This window comes from Dermacentor variabilis, chromosome 7 (assembly GCF_050947875.1).
Source record: "Dermacentor variabilis isolate Ectoservices chromosome 7, ASM5094787v1, whole genome shotgun sequence".
NCBI lineage: Eukaryota > Metazoa > Arthropoda > Arachnida > Ixodida > Ixodidae > Dermacentor > Dermacentor variabilis.
The window spans coordinates 152,158,853-152,180,333 of record NC_134574.1 but is presented as its reverse complement, the minus strand read 5'-3'; the positions used below and the strand labels follow the sequence as shown (position 1 = coordinate 152,180,333).

General features: G+C 47.7%; 1 long non-coding RNA gene across 1 annotated transcript; it reads right to left on the bottom strand.

The window, feature by feature from the left end:
• Window positions 1–458: 458 nt before the first annotated feature.
• Window positions 459–19,401, bottom strand: LOC142587216 (uncharacterized). Its single transcript, XR_012829400.1, has 4 exons — window positions 19,043–19,401; window positions 3,052–3,231; window positions 1,976–2,158; window positions 459–669 (listed from the first exon to the last, which is right to left on the bottom strand). It is a non-coding gene; the product is annotated as an uncharacterized LOC142587216 (long non-coding RNA).
• Between the last annotated feature and the right edge of the window lie 2,080 nt (window positions 19,402–21,481).

Sequence of the window (21,481 nt, the reverse complement as noted above, 5' to 3'; positions counted from 1 at the left end):
CGATATGCAGTAGACTTCATTGTCACGCGCACGTCCGACGTAGCTTTGGGCGCTTCGTTTTACGTTAACCAACAGTCTGGTTGCAGTCCGACTTTGGGACCCTCGTCTTCCAACCACCAAAGATAGCAATCTGACTGAACCGAACGATGCGATACACGAACGTCCACATGTTGTCCACGAGACCGTACAACGTTACTAATATAAGAAAGTAAAACGTACCAATAAATAACCGGCATCTAAGACAAGGTTGCTCTACATGCTCAGAACGACTGAAGGCCATAAATTTACGATAAGTGACTGTGCCATGGGCATGACTGGCACTACGGCAGGAGGCATGTCGGTCACTGAAGTTCGCGTGGCCACCATTCTGAGTTTAAAGAAATAAAAAAAATTCCCGATTTCACCTGAAGGTGAAGCATTCGGGTGAGAGAGAGGACTGACCGAAATATTTAGCCCATGATTTTTGTTTGCAGCTAAAAATTTATTCCGTTATATACGAAAAATCTTCATCACTACTCGTCGTCCTTTTCAAACCACTCAGTATGTTTCTGCTTGTGGCTGGCTGTTGACGTAGCCAAGGGCGGAGGTTTGATTCAATTACGGCGCTCTGGTGAAACTGCTTGGAAAATCTCCGTCGAAGGTACTTGCATATTCCTTTGACATGGTAATCTAGCGTAAATGAAAAAAAATTACTTTTGTTTTCAGTCAAGCACGATAACTAATCATAAAGCAAGGATACAGAAACAGATAATAAAATAGAAATTAGAACCAATTCATAAACTCATGTGCGCTTTAAGTGCTCAAACCGTTTATTTTTTGTATTATAAACACATATCTTGCAATGAATTTTCAACTACTACGCATAAATAAACCGATGCATTGACAGAAGTATAAAATAATGCCAAATTAGGTCATTTTGTGTTCGTTATCTATACGATACAAGGTACGAAGAGCTGACGCAGCGACGACAGGACTGCATGCTGACTGGAAAGTCGTGTCCTATTGGTCGGTATAAAGGCTTTTAATTGCAACACTCGAGACCCTTCTTTGATATGAAATAATAATGTTATCTAACAATATCAAACCCGCACCATAGGAACACAATAGAAGTATCAGTTTACTAAATCGTCGAAGTACTTTTATTTATTTCATTAATTTCACTGCGAAATCTCTGATTGCATATTCCCGTCTGCAAGCAGAGTACCATGGGGGGGGGGGGTTGTATTCATGTCGACAAATATTTTCGCCCTTCCGCGAAAAAGCTTCTCTTTCCGTCTCTCCATTGTCTATGGAGTCAATATTCCAACAGAGTAACAAGTTTTATGTTCGTATTGATTTCTTGTTGTTAAATAACGACAGTGATGGTACGTCATAATCTCAAGATAAAAGAGTTGCCTTTGTAAGCCTTTGTTACGATCACTGAAATTTCGACTGCTTGACAATGTTGGGTTCTGTAGTTTCTGTGTGCCTTGTGCTCGCTTTCTTTTGCGCAGTAGAAATGATTTTCGATAAAAATTGAAATTTTGCAAACGCGTAAAGTAAAGGTTTAAATATATATGAAACAACCTCAAGAACAACGTTGTCGAAGTGGCCATAGCCGATTCCTCCCTAATCGCCAACCCTTAGCGATTTCACTTTAGTTTTTTTCCCGTGGCAATAAATTTGGGAGATGGCTTAGCAAAGTTGTTGGCGCAAAAAGCGATCTTTACGTAATAGAAGTGTTCAAGGCATATTTCCACACTGTATAGTTTTCTCAATGAACCCTAAGTCCTACCATCCTAGTTTCATCATGAATAGATGAGTGGTAGCATAATGATAACAGCAAATAGAGAAAGCTGTTGGAGCAGAAAAACTTTGAAAAGGAGAAACTGGTTTGAACTGAACTTGTCCTCGAATTCTGTGCAGCAAAATTGCAGACGTAAGCAGCATCGTATGAACTTGCAAATACTTTAAGGTTGACACGATAAAAACTTACCGCCGCTGCATCTCTCCATGCATTCCTCACAAGATGAGAACTTGTTGCTGTTTCCACCGCAACCACCGTACACAAATCCACGACAGACCCCTGAGCTAGGGTCAAAATACCACATGGGAAGAGACCCCCTGCACACGCCAACCTCTGGGCCCACACTGCAGACTGAATGGACCGGGTTGTTTGCTGTAATTATATATGGTAAAAAGAAAACACTAAGATCCCAGATATTTTTATTTTGTTACAATGGAATAAGACGGCGGATAACGCTCCGAAAGTACGACGAAGATCATTATCCTAAGGCCGACGTTGCTTCCAAATCCAAGACTTCTCCCAAAACCACTAACTTCATTGCAGGAGCAAAACGTCGGGCTTACGACAGAAATTCTAATCGCTACGACGAAATTGATCCTATTGCAACGGCTTTGTTGCGACTTCTGGCCGCACTGTAAAGCTGCTCTGAACAACATAAGTCTGCCTACGGGACAGCAATACGTTTCCAATTAAAAAAAATTTTTGACACTACCAATAAGAAGACGCATTCGGTCATGCTGCTTGATAGTGTAGCGTTGCAAGACCAATAAAAGATATTGCATGCTCCTGCGTACGCACTTTACTTCATTCGAGCCCTCATTGATGACGTATATTTCGGTTATACTCTAAAAGGAAGACGACTGAGAAATAAATCGGCCGAAAGACCTGGAGACAGGCCTGGGAAGCGTCTGGCTTACTACCATACATCGGGGGTAAATACAGCGAGCTAAAACACACATGTGGTACAATTTAGCAAAGTGAGACGAAAACATTTTCGAAAACGCTCATATCACGCGCTGCGGGTGGCACCTCATGAATAAAGTAATAGCAACTCCCTTGAGTTCGGCCCCAAAAACCATTCCTATAAGTTTTATAACCTCTAGTGGGAGCATGTATCCGCTTTCAACTATGCCGGAGTTTGGTGCTTAATTTCTACATTATTTATTACTTCAAATAAGAACTAACTCAGGTCAACTTACGAACACTAGATGAAATTTTACATACACCTTAATTGTGCAATATAATTGCACAGCACTTGTACTCACGTAAGCAAATTTGTTGGCATCTTCGTTCCGAAGAAAACCTGTTGAAGTTACCAAAGCATCCACTGTATGTGAACATCTTGCATTGAGTTGTGTTATAATCGTAGAACCACCTTAAGTACCGTCCATAGCAGTAACCAGTTGTCGGTGATCTATAACAGCGCGGTGGCGAACGAGCGGCAGCTGGAAAAAGTGAAAACTCACGTTAAAGTTTAAGTTCGTGGCACCACAGCACTGAGGCAACTTTGAGTAAAACAAACTAGTCCAAACAATTTCTCTTTGAGGGTGCTACTGCCTAGAGAAATGTTTCTGCTTCGGAATACGGGATATTCAAGAAGCTGCTGGTTGCGCCACCAGCTTCTCAATGAGTTCCGTCCTCTAGGTCAAATGCTGTCATGCTTTCATACGTTCTTGAAATGCTCCATCAATATTTACGCGGCTTTTCGTTACCCTGCGCATGTTATCGGTCGCATTTTTTGTGAGGCCTTCTGGGCCTGCAACCTCAAGCTTTCTATGGAAGAAGGAAGCAAAAACCTGCAGATCCAGCGTACATATCGCAATCTACATGAAGCAAAACCTTCCGAAGCAGGCAAATAAATGCCATACGACTGACCATATTCTACACATCGATTCGCAGCATAGCCATTACGTTCCTGGCTTGCAAGAGGCCATGACGAGAAGAACCTCATCACACGACTCACCCGACCATGCATTACAATGAGTTTGGGCTCAGCCCATTTCTCCCGTCGCACTGTTTCCAGGATCCGGCTATTTTACTCACCGTGAAATTTACCTAATAAACGCGCCGGACACAGGAAAACGAGACACAGAGAGGTCAGGTTTAGTGAAAAAATTACGCCCTTAATGGCATAGAGGGTGTTTCAAGAAATACTTTGAGGAATTTTAAATAATAGGCTTTCGGAGGTAAAATTGTTGTTTTTGCTCGAAGTGGTCAGGGGCCATGGCGGGCGCTATCATACGGGATTCAAGTGCGGTTTAGGGTAATAACTAACTAGAATTTGTTCATTAACTTTTCTATATACTCTAGGTGTTTGATTGTAATGAGGAAAGTTTAGTGGTCATGGGTCCATCCGGCATCGATTATTAGATTTGCGAAATTGCAACTGCTCGCAGAACTACAGCGTTGACAGCTTCAGCTCTCCAGACGCGGGCAGCGGGATCCGTGCTGCAGCAGAGCGCCGCAAAGCCACGCCCACGCGCTCATATCACTCTGAGTGGTGCGCGTCAAACACATCCCGCTCTTTTTCTACTTCCCGAATAGCGGAAAGCGGCGCCGTGTTCATCATCCCCTAGAACCTCCTCGCACGCCCAAATGTGACTTGTCATCACGAGCGCCGCGTGCGGCCTTGACCGACGACCCGAGAATGCATTGCCCGATGCGAAGCGCTTTGCTTTATGATACCACCGAAGTTGCTTATGAAAAGATTTCCTTGCTTTTGCACTCCGGAACTTAGGCACAGATTTCCCAAAACAAAGCTAAATGTACACTGTGGTCGTAGTCATGAAACTCTTATTTCTAGAGAGAGAGAGAGAGAGAGAGAGAGAGAGAGAGAGAGAGAGAGAGACAAAACTATATTATGTCCTTGATGGGGTCTAGGGGTGGTGGGGGTCAGGAGACTAACCCTCGGTCCCGCCCTTCCTCACACAGCGGCCAGTCCTTGCTTTCTGGCGGCGTCTACGGCCATCCGAATGCCCAGAGCTGCTCCTCTAGGCCCAAGCTGAGCAGCAAAGTATCCCACTGATTGGCCGTAGTTATGATGCGTGTATTGTTAGTGCAGTAGGTGTTTGTGGATGAGGCTTTGGGGCATTGCCAGATAATGTAATCGACGTCACCGGGGGCGTCGCACGCTTTGCAGAGCGGGGATAATGAATCGGGGTAAATGCGGTTGTTAAGCACGGGGTTCGGGAAAGTCCGAATCTGAAGTAGTCGCTATGTCGCTAGTGGTGTATTTGGATTTATTCAGTGTTTTGTGCGCTTGGGGGTAGTGTAACCGCTTTCTGCGGTAGTGGAGGAGAATTTCTCTGAACGCGACCATTCGGTCCCGCGCGTGACCGCGATGCAGAACAGAGGGCTGGTCAGGATCGGACGACTCAGGAGAAGGATGACGCGCCCGGTGTGCGAGAGCTCGGGCGGCATCGTGGGCGGCTTCGTTTCCAGCCAGACCTGAGCCAGGCCAGATCTAGGACGCCGCGTCCTAGATGATCTGGACGCTGCGTTGCCTTGAGGGAGGAGTGCCAGAGAGTATCTGCTGCGCTTGGGGCGCTAGCAGCCCTCTTGTAGTTGCGAATGGCCGTTTTTGAATCTCTGATGATGCAGTGTGCAATGTTAGCCGCGTAGGCTAAACCGATGGCCGTTTATTCTGGTTGCGTGGTGAGTATTGATGCTGCCGTGGTGAGGCAGTACTGCGAGCCCGCGACTGCAACAACCGCCATGCCGGTTTTGGTGGGGTATTCCGCTGTGTCCACGTAGACTTTGTCAGCGGCTTGTTCGTAGCGCTTCTGTAGTTGTTTAGCTCTTTCTGCTCGTCGCTCCGGATTGTGTTCAGGGTGCACATTGCGAGGTATGGGCGGGATAACTAGCTGAGCGCGAATGTTTGGAGGGATGCGTACTTTTGGCCCGAATTGGGTGGTGTAGCTTATGCTTAGGGTGCCTAGAATGTGTCTGCCCGTGGTGGAATTGGGGAGTCGTTCGTATTGGCTAATACGCTGCGCTTCAATAAGCTCGTCTATGGTGTTGTGAATACGGAGGGCGTCCAGTTTCCCATTAGGGGTGGAGCTGGGAAGATGTAGGGCTAGGTTATAGGCCCTCTTGATCATGGTATTGAGTTTGAGCTTGTCACTTGCATTAAGGCTAAGATGCAGGGCGACATAGGTGATCCTGCTCAGGGCGCAGATGGTTACCAGCCGTATAATGTTTTTTTTCATGCCGTGATATCGATTTGCGATGCGTGCAATGGGGCGAGTTATTTCGGTTACATGAGTATCTAACTGCTTGAGTATCTCCATGTTTCTGCCATTTTGTTGGATGCGTAAGCGAAGGATACGGATGCTAGGTATAGTAGCTAGGTATGCGTTCCCGATGCACATGCAGTTCTGTATCGGGGGGGGGGGGAGGGTGGCGTTTGGAGGTCGACCTCCCCAATCAGGCTTGTAGAGAAGGAGCTCCGATTTCTGTGGGGAGAACGCCAGGCCGCGCGGTTCTATACGCATGCAACGTCCTCGTTGATGGCTTGCTGCAGCGTGTCTTGGGTGTCCCCGTCGCTGCCCCCCGTGACACACAGGGTGATGTCGTCTGCATAGAGGCTACGTTTGACGTTGGGGAAGCTAGCTAATGCAGGTCGTAGTCAAAGCCAGGCCACACAAAACAGAAAAGGGGGAATGAACCGATTCTTGCGGCGTGCCTTTGCTGCCGAAGTGAATGATTGGCGACTGCAACCCTCCGATGGTAATGGTGGCCGTGCGACCTGTAAGGAAATTCTTCACGTAGTTATTTGTTCGATGTCCAACCTAGTGTTCTGCCAGTTGGTTCAGTATGGCCTCATGACTGACATTATCGAAGGCCTTGCTTAGGTCTAGCCGCAATATGGCTCTGGTGTCCAGCCTGGAGCTTCTATCGCCATCGATAATTTAGTGCTTGAGCTGAATCATATCTTGAGCAGAAAGTTTCGGGTGGAAACCAACCATGGTATTGGGGAAGAGGTCGTTGTCGTTCATATTTCTGTGTAAGCGTGTGAGGATGACGTTTCGAGGACTTTTCCGACAAATCAAGTGAGGGAGATAGGGCGGATGTTGGCCTTGCATACCAATACATAACTGCGCGTCATCTTTCACTGAACATACAGAACGCACAATCATGTCCTCTCGGACGTTGGCCAGCGCTATGGCAATTCTGTCATCGAGATCCTGGAGGCTTGTTGTGGCTGTTTGGTACACTTCACTTTTTACATACCACCAAAGAAAAAAGTCTCATGCTCTCAAATCTGGTGACTTTGGTGGCCATGGAATGGGCCCGACACGCCCGTTCCACTGGGAACGAAAGTTCCCATCAAGGAAACGCACAGCCGAAGACGACGAATGTTGTGGCGCTCTATAGTGTTGGTACCACATCGAACGCACAACGATGAGTACAAGTTGCGATCACAAGTCCGCAACCACATCGTTTAGAATGCAGTCTGTGTAGCGCTTGCCTCTCATGTTTCCTTCAAACAAATATGGCCCAACGGTACGTCCACGAAAAACTCCACACCACCGTTTTATAGATCATTGCCATTGGTGCCTGTGCTTTCGCAGCCAGCGCGCGTTTCCTACTGACCAGCAGTGCGCGTTGTGTAAGTTGACTGCTGCGTCTGTCCAACTGCGCCTCGTCGGTCGAAAGCACGTTATTCAGAAAATTTTCGTCTGGGTCACACTGGATGAGACACGAGTTGTAGAAATCTAGTCTCCGCTGAAAGCTGGTTTCCGTGAGTCCCTGATATAGAGACAGGGGATACGGGTAAAACTATTGTTGCGACAACACTCTCCAAACTGAAGCGACGTTGCCTTCACATGCATCTGCTATTTCTCTCACGCTTGCCTGTGGCTTCCAGTTGACGTAAGCTAAGGCGCCGGCCTCAAAATCTTCGCTCAGGATATGGTAACGTCTTGTTCTTTGACGGTGTACCACTTTGGTGGTGCGAAAGCGGTTGAACACCGTTTTGAACGTTTTGAACAGATGGTACGTGATAACCGGAGTGTCGTGCAGAATACAGACGGGTGGCTAAAGTTAGGTTTCCATTCGCCTTCACGTATGCAATAACCATGTCGACTCTCTCAATCGTCGAAAAATGGCCACACGCCGCTGCAGCCATGTTGAGCGGCGGAAAGTATAAAACAGCCAATGCTGATACGCTCCAAAAGCATTTGATACAGCGGATTCTTAGATTAGAACGTTATCAGTTTCTTTTATTAACAATTTCTTCTTTTCATTTGCGCGTGCGTCGTGGCCGCCGCACGCAAACGGCGGCCACAACGCACCACTTTCCGTTAGAAAAAGAGCGGGATGGTGTGTGACGCGCACCGCTCCGTGGGCGGGGCTTTACAGCGCTCAGCTGCCGCACGCAGCCCGTTGCGCGCGTCCGGAGAGCAGAGGTTCTGAGCACTGTGGCCCTGCTCGCAATTACAGTATCGCAAATCTAACAATCGATACCAGATGGACTCATGGTCTACTAAAATTTCCTCATTACAATCATACACCTAACTAGAATAATTGAAAAGTTAATTAACAAATTCAAGTTGATTATTTCCCTAAATTGCACTTGAAACCCGTTTGATAGCACCCGCCACGGGCCTTGATCGCTTCGCGCAAGAACAGTTTAACTCCGAAAGCCTATCATTTACTATTGCCTGAAGTCTTCCTTGAAACACCCTGTATATTTGTTGAAGTGACAATATTAATGCGTAGCATTCTTTGGCAAGTACCCTAGCAATATTGGCGGCAAAATTGTGTCTGTAACGCAAAAAGCGTAACGCCTTTCCCATAGGGATACCTAGGGCTCCCCAGAAAACACATGGGGCTGGGGTGGGCCAACTTGAATTTGGGTACGGGTTAACCTAAATTTGGGGTGACATGGAAGGGGGCCAGCCTAAATTTGGGGTTGATATGGGAATGGGGCAATGTGAATTCGGGGTAGGCCAACTTGAAAGTTGGAGATTGGCCAACATGAAATTTGGGGATCGGCCAACTTCAAATTTTTGGTGTCATTTTTTTGGTGTCATTTTTGTTATTTGGTGTCAGCCTCGAGGCTGACACCAAATAACGACCAGCGAGGCTGCCACGACATAGCGGCATTAACTTGCACGTTAATGCCACATAGTGGCTCAGGCACGTCAATACTACTTTGAATAATTTTATACAGAAAAATTAAGTCTCGACGCTGCCTCCTGGAGCTATGCCTACCAAGTTGTCATGCTTTGGCAAAGTATTAGCAGTCAAAGTACATCTTACCGGGAAACTCTTTATCATACACAGTTCTAACAAGACGTTTCTTTAACACCTACAATTTTCTCATGCCATCGCACTCCCTGCTTGTTCCAAACAACAGATGTGAATTCTAGACGTCTGATCGGCGAACAAAAGCAACGGAGTAAGGCATCATGTGTTCGAAAACATCGCGTTAGAAGAGTAAAAAATCCAAAGAGTTTAAAAGCAGCGTTTCAATAACACTTGGTATTATATAAAAGAAGAACTGAGATTACAAAGTAATAATTTTCAATTTTTATGTGTTTATCGATATCTGGCTTCTGGAGCCCCAATTCAGAGCGCTCAAAACATAATTATGAAGTGTTTCACAGTCTACCATAGCGGAAATACAGATACGCAGCTTCAGATCAACAGAAAACAGTAAGACGTTTCCAAATTTAACACAACTTATAACGTAATTTACATATACAAGTAAATTTTCTTCCTCGATGATAAGTGCGTAGAAAGCCATTTATAAGCAATCGGGCCGATGCCATAGCTTTCTATTTTTAGCTGCAGAAGACGGTGGTCAACTTCATCGAAAGCCTGCGAAGGATCGCAGTAGATTGTGTCTGCGTCACAGAGAAACGGAACCAAAGGTGCATTGTAGTTACGGTAAGGAAACTGACTCTTACCAACAGACTCCTTTCATTGAATCCCGGCCACGGCGGCCGCATTTCGATGGGGGCGACATGCGAAAACACCTGTTTACTTAGTTTTAGGTGCACGGTAAAGAACCCCAGGTGGTCGAAATTTCCGGAGTCTCCCACTACGGCATGCCTCATAATCAGAAAGTGGTTTTGGCACGTAAAACCCCATAATTTAATTCAGACTTTCCTTTCATAAAGCCATGTTGTCACGGCAACAGATATTTAGCCATGTGGGAAGAAAGACACTTGAGGGCAACGCCACAACAAGATTGGATTGGTTTGGAGCAAACGTATTTGTGCCTGCAGTTGGGCGCTCGCGCGCCCCGACGAGGGCCTACGTCATCGTCGAGGTTGCCGTTACTCGCCACGGATCTCCGCTTGCCGTTGCCGGCTCGCAGCGTCCCTGCCTTCCGAGCGCCCCGAGGACCTGCTGGACGGCCCAGAGCTGTTGGTCTTGGTAGTAGCTCTTTGCGGCTGCCTCGAGCCGCGGTGAGATTGTTCTTCATCTTGCTTCTTCCGGTTTTTTGATGCAGTCCCACAGGATGTGCCTGTAATCTGCCGTCTCCCTCCGGCAGACTGCGCACTTATCGGTCGCGTATGTTTCAGGGTACATGCGTTGCATCACTCCCGGGCTCAGTAGCGGTCCGATCTGGAGCTGTCTCAGTAGTACCGCCTCCGCTCAACTCAGTCTCGGGTGCGGGGGTGGGAGAGCCCTGCGAGCCTGGCGGTAGGCCTTCGTGATGTGGTTGTAGTCCATCATGCGGTCCTTGGCTCCGAACCACGTCGGACGATCTGTCGCCGGGGCGCGGTTAGTAAGCGCTCGCGCCTCTGCTTGTGCCGTCTCATTGCGGTTGTCATTGCGTTCCGACGCGTCCGCCCGCGTGCGCCAGGAACCACTTGAGTCTTAGTTTTTTGTCAAGCAGTTTGGCCGCTCGCAGTACGCGCTGGGCCTCCCTGCAGATTTGGCCTTTGGCGAAGTTTCGCACCGCCTGTCTCGAGTCTCTCAGCACCGTGTGGCAGTCTGCGTCAGCGATGGCCAGGGCGATGGCTACCTCCTCCGCTTGTTCCGCTCCGGCGCTTCTCACACTCGCTGCCCTCCTCGTGGCGCCCGTTGACGCCTCTATGGCACCCGCTGCGAAAGCGTTCCGTTAGTATTCGGCCGCGTCCACGTACAGCGCGTGCTCGTCGTTGGCGTGCAGGTCGATGAGAGCCTTGGCCCTCGCCGCTCTTCCCTTTTTAACGCCACAGTGTTAAGGAGCTCGTGGCGCAGAAAATCCGGTGTCGTCGGCGTTGGCCGTGAGCGAAAAATTTCATAAATAAAAACAACTTGCACGAGGGGCTGGGTGGGAATCGAACCAAGGTCTCCGGAGTGTGAGACGTAGATGCTACCACTCAACCATGAGTTCGATGCTTCAAAGCGGGACAAAAACGCCTCTAGTGAATGCGGTGTTGCCTTAGGAAGGTGCCGTAGAAAGTTATACTGCGGTGTATATCGGTAATTATGAGCATGTAAATTACAGAAGTCGCAGTTAAACACGTAGCGAAGTACGTTTCCGCTACATTTCTTCTGCGCTTGGCGCACACGTAGAGCTATCTCGCTGCAAACACAGAAGACCCCGTCCTCGCTGTGCAAGGCGCTGCCCCGACAGGTGGGGGCGCCACTCGCCCGCTTCTCCCTTTCGTCTGGTTTGAGCGCATTGGGGCCGTGCGGGCACCGGTGCGAGGATGCCCCAATACCCTTGCGTTTAATAAGTTTTCTCGCTCTCCCCCCTTCCAAGTTCCAGCGTGCGTCACTCGAACTGTCGTGTTTAGGCGACGCGGCTCCACTTTCCGCTCACAGCGCGATTTCTAGGTGCAGCGTCCGATGCGGGATGCCTCTTACCTGATCGCTGCGCCGTGGCGCGTCTGGTGGGAAAGCGTCCCCTGCGATGTGTTCCGTGCTGCTGGCGTGGAGTCATGCGTCTGCGTGGTGCTCCCAAGCGAGATAGAGGACGATCCCATCGAGGCGTCAGCCCCATGTTCGCGTCCGCCTTCATGGCGCGTCGCAGCCCGGCTTTCCGTGCTGATCACGACGTTTGGCTCGCGTAGATCGTTTCTCCCTCCGAGACACCGAGTTCTTTGGTTCGTACCGCTTGCTCAGACGCATGTTTCGTCTTTGTGTGACTCAAGAGCATGCCGAGCGAATGTGTGGGCGGTGCGAACGGGGTGCGATAACGCTATCGCGTTCCACACTTGAAGGCGGAGCTTAAGCGTCCTCCAAGTTTTTGAACTCGGGATTCATGTTCTTGGGTATGCGGTCGATTCTGGTCCGGCGTTGGACCTCTTCGGGGTCGGGGAGCTTCATCTCCGCCTCGTTCGAGCGTCCTATTCCCAGGTCGTCCAGTATCTTCCTCCCGGCTTTGGTCGTGGACAGCCGCTCCAGTTGAGAGTTCCGTTGCTCTTCGGCTATTCGAGCGTGTTGTGTAGCCCGAGTTGTGAAAAAATGGTTCATGCTCGTGGTCATGCAACGTACGGGACGTGGCTGATGATGGATTGGACGAGCCTCATTAGGCTCTCCTCTCTCATGCGAGCCCTCCGGGAAGTGACTCGTTTGAGGAGCCGAATCGCGTTGGCCGCTTTTGACGCGAGATGGGTGATGGTTTCGCCGTTTCTTCTGTGCTTTTGGATGACCATGCCTAGGATCCTAATTTTGCCGACCTCGGGGATCACGTTGCGGGATTTGGTTACGATTCTGATTTTTCCGTATTGGCGTTTTCTGGTGTTGCCTCTGCCGTTTTAGTAGGTGGGAGTATCAGAAGCTCCGATTCGCTCGGCGAACATCTCAGTCCGGTGCCTTCCAGCTGGTCTTCTATCGCGTCGACGGTGGCTTGCAGTACAATCTCGATGTAAGCGTCGCTGCCACCGGTCACCCACGGAGTGATATTGTCCGCGTAGATGGTGTGTCTGACGTCTTCGATGTCCGCGAGCTCCAAGGCCACTCCAATCATTACTAGATTGAACAGCATCGGCGAAATGACCGATCCCTGCAGTGTGCCGGTAGCGTCTCTAGGTCGCCTGCTCGTAGCTCAGCGGTCCTGACCGGGAGGAAGTCCTTGACCTAGATATAGGATCTTTCGCCCATGTTGAGCTTGGAGACTTGGAACAGAATCGCCGAGTGTTTTACCTCATCGAAGGCGCTCTGCAGGTCAAGCCCTAGGATTGCCTTGTTGTCACGGGCGCTGCCGCCATCGTCAATAATTTGGTATTTGAGCTGCAGCATCGCGTCCTGCGTGCTTAGGTGCTGTCTGAAGCCGATCACCCAGGCCGGGTACAGCCCTTCTCGTTCCAGGTAGTCTTGCAACCTGTTGAGCAGCAGGTGCTCCAGCACCTTGCACACGCAGGACGTGAGCGACGGGATGGGCCGGAGGTTATCCGTGTCTGGCGGCTTCCCCGGCTTGGGGATCAGGATGGTCTTGGCTGTCTTCCACTGCTTTTCAAGCGCGCCCGCTCTCCAGCATTTCTTGAACAAGAAAATTTGTGGATATTTCAATGCGAAACAGGTATCTCTTCCTTTGTAGATGGGTACGACTACAGCTTCCTTCAGCACTTCTGGGAAGACTCCAGCGCTTACCGAAGGAGTAAAATAAAGACGCAGCTGCGCCTGAGAGGTGAAGAATTGGTTGCAATAGCAGATTATTAGACAGCTATATTCAGTAAGGTTATTACCTTAATCAGCTGTTTACACTGTTGTAAACATCCGCTTAACTAAATTAACAAACACGGTGTCACTCGCACAGCCGAAAACCTGAACCCATCTCACTCAGTGGCCGCGGACACTTACTTCCAGAACGCTGGCGTGATGGGCGGCAGTAGCTGCCTTCGAAGTCCCCTTCGTGGTGCACCTCGCTTCAACGTGGACTAGGCGCTCGAGAACATGGCGCACACGAAGCCATCAACTCTCTGGGGTCAGCTAACTTTCGAATCCACGGCAAATTACCTCCAGGATACAGATCGTGCGGCCGCGCTCAGCCGCCCCCTGCCCCAGCCGGAGCAGAAGTGGAAACGGGCGCTATACCCTGCCCCATATACCCGCTCTCTGCTAACGCGAAAACATCTCTCCCTCCCCCCCACCATTGCCCGCACCGAAAAGTCGGCGCGCACACTTTCTACCTTGCTCCCTTGCGCGTGCTAGAAGACGCCGCCGCACCAAGCCACCATTCCTCGCGGCTTACGCACGCATGCTCTCCCTCGCACCTACAGCATACAGTGCGCGGTCGTGATCTTATCGCACTTGGACTTCATACGGAACCTCACGGTGACGCCAACAGCGAAAATTCGTGAGGAGAGTCCACATAGCTGTTATCCAAATAAAAGCCAACACTTCGGCAAAGAGGCGGCCACAGCCTTTACCGACAAACAAGGGAATGCCATCTGTGCCCAAAGAAAACTCTGGCTTCCACTTAATTATTGCTGGGAGCACATCAGGTGAATTACCTCTGAATAGAGCTAATGTATTAATAGCATCGGATGGCACACTACATTGTGGTATTTGAATTGCCCTCGGATAGGTGACACGTGCGAAAAACAAATCACAGTTTCGTCGTAAGGGCGAAGCAATCAATGTGATAACAACATTTAGAATATTACACGAAGTACAAACCTCCTAGCTGTAGCGGCAGAATGAATTGCAGTACAAATAAGCTAAGTACACAAGCATGGCGTGGAGTGTGCAGACGAATGAACTGAGATCACTGGATGGCCGAGAGCATCATGCCCTGTCGGCGTGCCGCCTTGTGTTGACTTGCGTTCGCTTACTACAGTAGGCTCACGGCAAGCACGCCGTATGCGTGTGTTTCGCGCTTTTGACCTGCATGGCTTTGTCGACGTCGCTCGGCCTCGGCCTATTGTTCCAGCAGGGCCAGGTCTGGGCACCTCCGGCTTTGAGCAGCAGCATGCGCGGCGCACGCAGCAGCTTATTGTTCCAGCATATTAACTAATAGAGTGGTCTTAGCGCGTATGCGGGACCGCCTTGCTTCATTGCGATTGTCGCTTCAGTGGAGCTTCTCATGCGGCGTTCTGACAGCACACCGGGACATGATTGCGCGATGTGAGGGATGTGATGTTTCGCTACAGAAACCAGACACCCGCCGGTATTATTCTAGGCAAAGCAGCTTAGTTACTACGTGTGATCAAGAAAATGATGATCCAAGCCATGGTTTCTTGATCACACGTAGTAACTAAGGTGCACTTGGTCTGCATAGTCTGTGTTACGATTAGTTCCAGCAAGCAAAATTGTCTAACCTGAGTTCTTAGAATGCACTTCCATCTGTGCACCATTCTCTAGGATTCGAACATGAACATGCCCAGACAAGTTTAGCCATCTGGCATTCAAATTATGACGGAAAGGAAAAGCGTACTGTTAATGCGAATAACGTTCTTCAGAAAAAAATTAAAACTAACTAAATCACTATTCCTATGTGTAAAAATTGATGACGGCGAAAATTACTTGGAGGGTTCATAAAACGCACCAAGCATTTCAACGCGCTTGCTTGCACGGATAGACCAAGGATGTACTATTCGGTTCACCGAGGCATCCTCTAATCTAACGGTTAGAGGATCGAGCTCTGGAGCTAGGCGTTCTCCGTTAGAATCCTGCTGCAGGACAATTTTATTCATCTTTATGTATAAAGTATTTCTTAGCAACTAACACCAGTTTTCCGCTTAGTGTATGTTTGTAAATACTTTCGTGGGCTGAATCCCCAGATTGTGCAGCCTAAACCTTTTGCGTGGGCCGATCGCAGATATAGTGCAGCCTAAAAAAAATGGCTGCGATAGCAAGTATAAGTGTTGAGCTTCAACCTCTAGGACGCTGTTCTGACCGAGACGCGATATGTATGAGTGCAGCTCAATTTATGGCACCATTAAGTGATTTATTACGCCCTGTAGAATTTGTAATGACATCGCACAGGCGCCACTACGCTGCCCGTAAAGAGGTGCGCCAGTAAAATTACACCGCTTTCAGGTTCCACCTCTCATATTGTGTCAATATTTAGTATGCAATAGTCTGATAAAATTGAAGATAAAAGGTATACGCTGTGATTGTTACGATTCAAGGTGTTTGTTTGTGGGCTGCCATTCTCTAAATATTAAGGAATATAGTCAAGAATGAAAAACCTGGTGTGAGCAAATTTAGTGATAGAACAGTGTAGCAACATAGCCCGCATACATAGCATGACATATAGCATGGCATGAAATATAAAGCAAGCATATACCTAAATATATGCAGAGCCTCACGGCGACGGCATAGACGACGAAAATCTGCTTCCGGTGTCCATATTATTGCTATCGCAAGAACTGTCAGCAAACGCATCATCTACCTTCTAAGACATTGTTATAATATTAGTTCTGTATCGTTGAATACGCGGAGGCACATCGTCTGTGGACACATGTATTATTTTTAGCCACCTTCCAGAAAGACTTTGGATTAGTCTTTAAACTTTGCTGAGCATTATTTTCATAAATAAGTTTGTCTCGCCCCCAAAGCACAAGCTTGCCGAACAGTGGTATTCCTTAGATGTTGAAAAAAAAATTCCAAGCTTGTGTTTTCATAGCGAGCATCAAAGCATACATTATTTTGAAGAGAGCTGCTTTCCACTCCATCGGGAACCAGAAACAAAACTTGCCAGGTTATAGCCCTTTTGTGGCGTGTATCTATCGGTCGTTTCTTTTACCAGCCGCGCTAGCTTAGCGGCCACTGAATCGGCCCCAGTACATGCTAGTACTTCTGATCACGTCAAAGATTCGATGTGTTGATAAAGGCCGAGGTAGCCCTGCAGTTGAAGACAGTAAACTGTTCTAAAAAAAACCTACGTGGTTTACAAAACAAGCTTAGATTCAATCACGAAAGGTGAATGAAATCTATCAACTTTTATCAATGGATTCGCAGCTTGAACCAGGCAGTCTACTGAAAAACCCGATAGCAGTACGCCAAGTTTCTTTCCGACAAAATATTTTAAGGTGTGTTGCGTTAGCCAAAGAAAGTAGATGAAAGGGAGAAAAGAAACCAGGAAGCCTTGCTTGCGGCACCCGAATCACAGTGGTCCGTGCTTTGATAAACCCAGTCAATACGGGTAATGCAAAGATCACCATATATTTAGATTCTTTGCTCGCTAAAATCAGTATCTCTTGAAGAGCTGTCAAAGTGATCCGAATGAAGAGCAGTCCGATTTTCGTGGGAATTAGTAATTTCTGATAACTAATATGACTACAATGGTCACGTGACAGAAGTTCTACCCAAACGCAGTCTTCCCAAGGTTGAAGATTGGGTCTTCGGTATGCTTTCAGATTTTTCGATACCGTTACAAGGACTTCGTCACGAGAAAGTTGACCAGTCACCGCATAACACTAGTCACGGTTGAAGGTAACGTAATATTCAGTGAAACAGTTCGCATCCAATAAGTTAGGGTACATAGATGTTGTAGTAAGACAAACGATGTCAAAACATATTCCTACTCAGCTAGACAGAAATTCATCGGCCTTTGTGCGCACTCTACAAACATTCTGGCAGTAAACTTTAATTACGCTCCATCGTAATGAAAGCTGACAGAGGGTTCCCAAACGCAAGGCTAGTTCAGTTTGGTGTAAAATCCATGGAATGTGCAGCCCTGTGGCCAAAGCTAAGCATAACCCAATGCCTGGGGTGCCTCCTCGTTTTGAGATATATGAAAAGAAGCGTCCATAGGATGCGAACGTTGTCCGGAACTTCACACAGGACAATTTTACCCCGTAGAGCGGGCACGATTATTTCTAGAACGTCACGGACCGCAGTGTCTTGGTCAATCCGAGAAACGAACAAGGCTTTGGTCTTACGAGACACACTTTTTACCTTGGATTCTTTGGAAGCATCTTTAAGAGCCTGGTTTGGGCGCCTGGATTTCCACGGTGCAAAGCCATCCCCGGGGGTTTCCAACGATGTCGCCAGAACGCCGGCAGCATCAAAGTCCACATTGTAACGAGCACTGGTGCACATTGCGTTCACGCATTCGGTGGAATCTTCCACGAACCATGGTGTCGCGAAGCGCTAAAAACTGAGGCAGTCAGATCTTGCTGGGCTGCCATGTTCCTCGCATCAGTTGGCACGGCCACGTTTGGCGCAGCAGTAGACGAGAAAAGTGGGCGTGTGACATTGGATAAAGATGAAGGGCCTGCCACGCTCTTGCGCATGCGCCATCACAGAAGGAACTCGAAACGAAAGAAAACTCTAGCGCTGTCGTGATAGTTCCGAGCGCAAGCTTGAAGTTGTTTTCTGTTTTCATGGACTTCACTTCTGTCGTGAGCAAATCCAGTTTGTCTAAATACAAGAAAACCTGCGCACAACTTCCGGCGAAAGCACGTCAGCGTTAGGTGCTGTCTGGCTGGAATGCTGCATCTGTTGGGCTTAATGGGCGTGCCGCACCATGATTTTTACATTGCTTGGATGACCGCCGAATACAGAACGTGCACTAATAGTGCCCACTCTCGTTTCTATACAAACTTTGCAGTCTCCCGGGCGCATCTTGATTCACTTGCAATGAAAGTGCTTCTTGCAGCTTCCAGAAAAGCGCAAGAACTACCGCTTCTCGTGCAATGCGACTCGAGCGCGACCCATACACATCTCTAGGGCGGCAAGTTTTTTTCGAGGAGATGCTCGATGTTGCGATTCCGCGACTGTTCACCCATGGCTACAGCGGAGCGCGTTATTAAACATATACTACCATGCAATGCGCAGCATGAATCATTACATGAGTTTCTAAAACCAAGCTAATTCAAACCCGTCACTACAATCGAGCTTCTAGCGACATCTTTAGCTCTTTGATATTGAAGGAAACAATGAGAAAGTTGGCGCTCCCATACACGATACACCATTGTACGCTGCACTAAATCTGAGAATTCAGAAGAATTCGGGGCCGTAGTCCTAAATTTCCTCACGCATCCGTTGATTGCAATTGGTCAGCTTCGCAGCAATTGTCTTTTTATCACGCCGATTGCTAGTTTGTCTAGCATGCGCAAGCTGCTGGTATGTGAGAAAAGATGATATAGTGAAAACGAAAAAGAAAGCTGTTAAGCCACTACGGCAGCTGAGACAGTGAGTCTCGCTTTTTGGGGAGCCTTTCTCAGCAACACTCACGTGCAAGACCCGCGGTGATTCTGTTTTATGTAACTATTACATTACCTGAAATGGAATTTTCTTCGTTAAAGCTCGCCACGTCAAACCCTGTCAAGGTAAAGCCCATTGCGTCACTCTGTCTCAAAAGAGCATGACGATAAACGGCGAATCATATATTTCCAGTAAACTTACGATGCTTACCTGTAATGAAGGTCACGGTGAGAACGACAGCAATGGCAACGGTTTGAGAGCACATTACTGCTTTTGTCATTAACATCTCGTAAATGGTTCGAATCTGCCAGAAAGAACCACGTCTGCGTTGGGCCTCCTGTATATTCAAGTTCAATAAAGCGAATTCACTTCTGAGAAATGTATCTATCTACATAAAGCAAGTCAAAAGACTTTTTATGGACATTTGACTGCTGCTAAAGCACAATTCCTTGCAACAGCTCATGCGGCTGGGCGGCACGGCTGTTGGCGCCACTCCCGACTTGCATTGTGCTCGTGTTCGTGCCGGTACATTGCTGCATGACCCAGAGACAGCCACATCGCGCCTATTGTCCGAAGGAGGTACGGGCATTTGCGCACTCGAGCATGCTGAGTCTGCACATTTCGATTGCACAAGAATGCAACAATGCATACAGGTCGGTGCGCCGTTACTACGAAAGCAGGGTTTGGAACTCGAAACAGGGTTTGCTCTCTACGTCAGTCCGCTCATACGTCGTTGGCGTTACGCCGGGGTTGGCTGTCGATACGTCAGTCCACCCGTACATTGCTGGCGTTACGCCGATGATGATGGCTGGCGTCATCAAGACATTGTCTGTAGATGCCTACGTGATAGTCATCTTTACTCTCCGTCATGGGGTAAAAAAAACTTTTTCCGATGCGACGTCAGGTCCTTTAGGCAACGTGAAGTTTGCAGCAGGACGCAATGAACAGAGCACAATCGCGTTGCCTTCTCGCTTGTCTATTTGCGCGTTGTCTGGGCGACCCAAGAGAACCCGAGAGCTGTTGTGTCTGTGTACGTTTTTCTCGATTGATTCATGGAGTTTCACGTCCGAAAACAACTCCGGAGCTATGAGAGACGCCGTAGTTGCGGGCTCCGGAATCACTAGGCCCATAAAGTTTTCAAAGTCCAGGCGCATTTACAAGGTGAACTCAACCTACACTAACCAAATTCCGACAAGACATGGAAGAAGCTGCTCACTCAATACTCGAAGACTCACTCCTTTGAGCCAGAATGAATAACTGGCGCAAAGCCTCGGGCACAACTGCCATGCCCTGTTCGGCAGTAATGGGCCTCGCAATCTAACCTGCTATAGAGAAAACGCCCTTTCGTTGCCAATTAATTGAAGTGAATTGAAGTAAATTGAAGTGAAGCCAATTAAGAAGTGAGAGCATGTTGTGAACAGCCAAATAAAGTTTTATTAATTCATTAACGGGTTCATTCATGAGTGCTCAAAAATTTCTCACAAAATATTTTTTTTATTTCTTCTCTAAAAGATAGGCAGTAGTATTTATTTGCGTGAGTATACATATAGATACCATGACGAGATGAAAACTAATGCGGCATCCGTAAATGTTTATTGCTGCGTAGGTTGGTCAAGAATAGCTTGTGATTGTTATTGTAGCTTAAGAACATTCATGAGTGCAAATAAGCGCAAGTTTCAGGCATTATTCCTGATTTATACGTCCCGTAACTTATGACTACAGGAGTAGGAAAATATATGACAGCCGATTGCGTGCAGTGTAGTTATTAGCGGAGTGTGGATTGGCCCCCTAGAGAAAGAATATTTACGAGCAATATAACCGCAGGCGAAAGAGAGGGCAGAGCGAGAAATTAAAAACTCTAAAAAATACCAAACAAAGAGTAACGAAAAGACTGCATGCAGAGGAGTAATAATGAGATGTGAGCAAAAACGACATACGAATGAAGGCGCTATAATAATGACAGTAAAATATAAGAAGTGCCCTTTCTGAGAAAACCTACAGAGGCATACGAGAACGACAACATATGCGAAAAATAGAATTTCAGTACTTTCGGAAGGGTGTAAAGACAGCTGCCCTTTAAGAAGGCTGTAAAAAATAAGAGCTACGCATAACTTTCCAACAGTATTAAAGCTGTGGCTCGTCGCATGAGGCTGCGGTAGCTGCACTATATAGTTTGACCAACAAATAATTCCCCTATATGCGTGCTTTTCTTCGTCTTGTTAATACGACAGCAATAAAATGAGCACATGTTTACCCGTGCGCGCTGACACCACGCTTGTTAATTTAGTTAGTAAGCGAATGTTTACAAGTTTACACGGCCGATAAAACTAATATCCTTACTTCATTTGCCTGTCTACTAATTTGCTATCGTGATCGATGCTTCGGCTTTCGGGCGAAATTGCGACGTGTTTGCTGAGACCAATACTTTCCTTCCCGATTTTTTAGAGCCTCTGCAAGACAGCGCACTTTTAAGGGGAACACCTCTTCGATAATCCCGCTATCAGGACAGCTGGTATTGTACATATATATAAGCCGAAAATTTTTAATTAAGTAACATCATCCTGCATGAGACTTCAGCTGCATTTTTGCCTCATGGAAGAAGACATTTAATGTGCTGTTGCATTCAGTATCAGCGAAGTGTTTACTTAG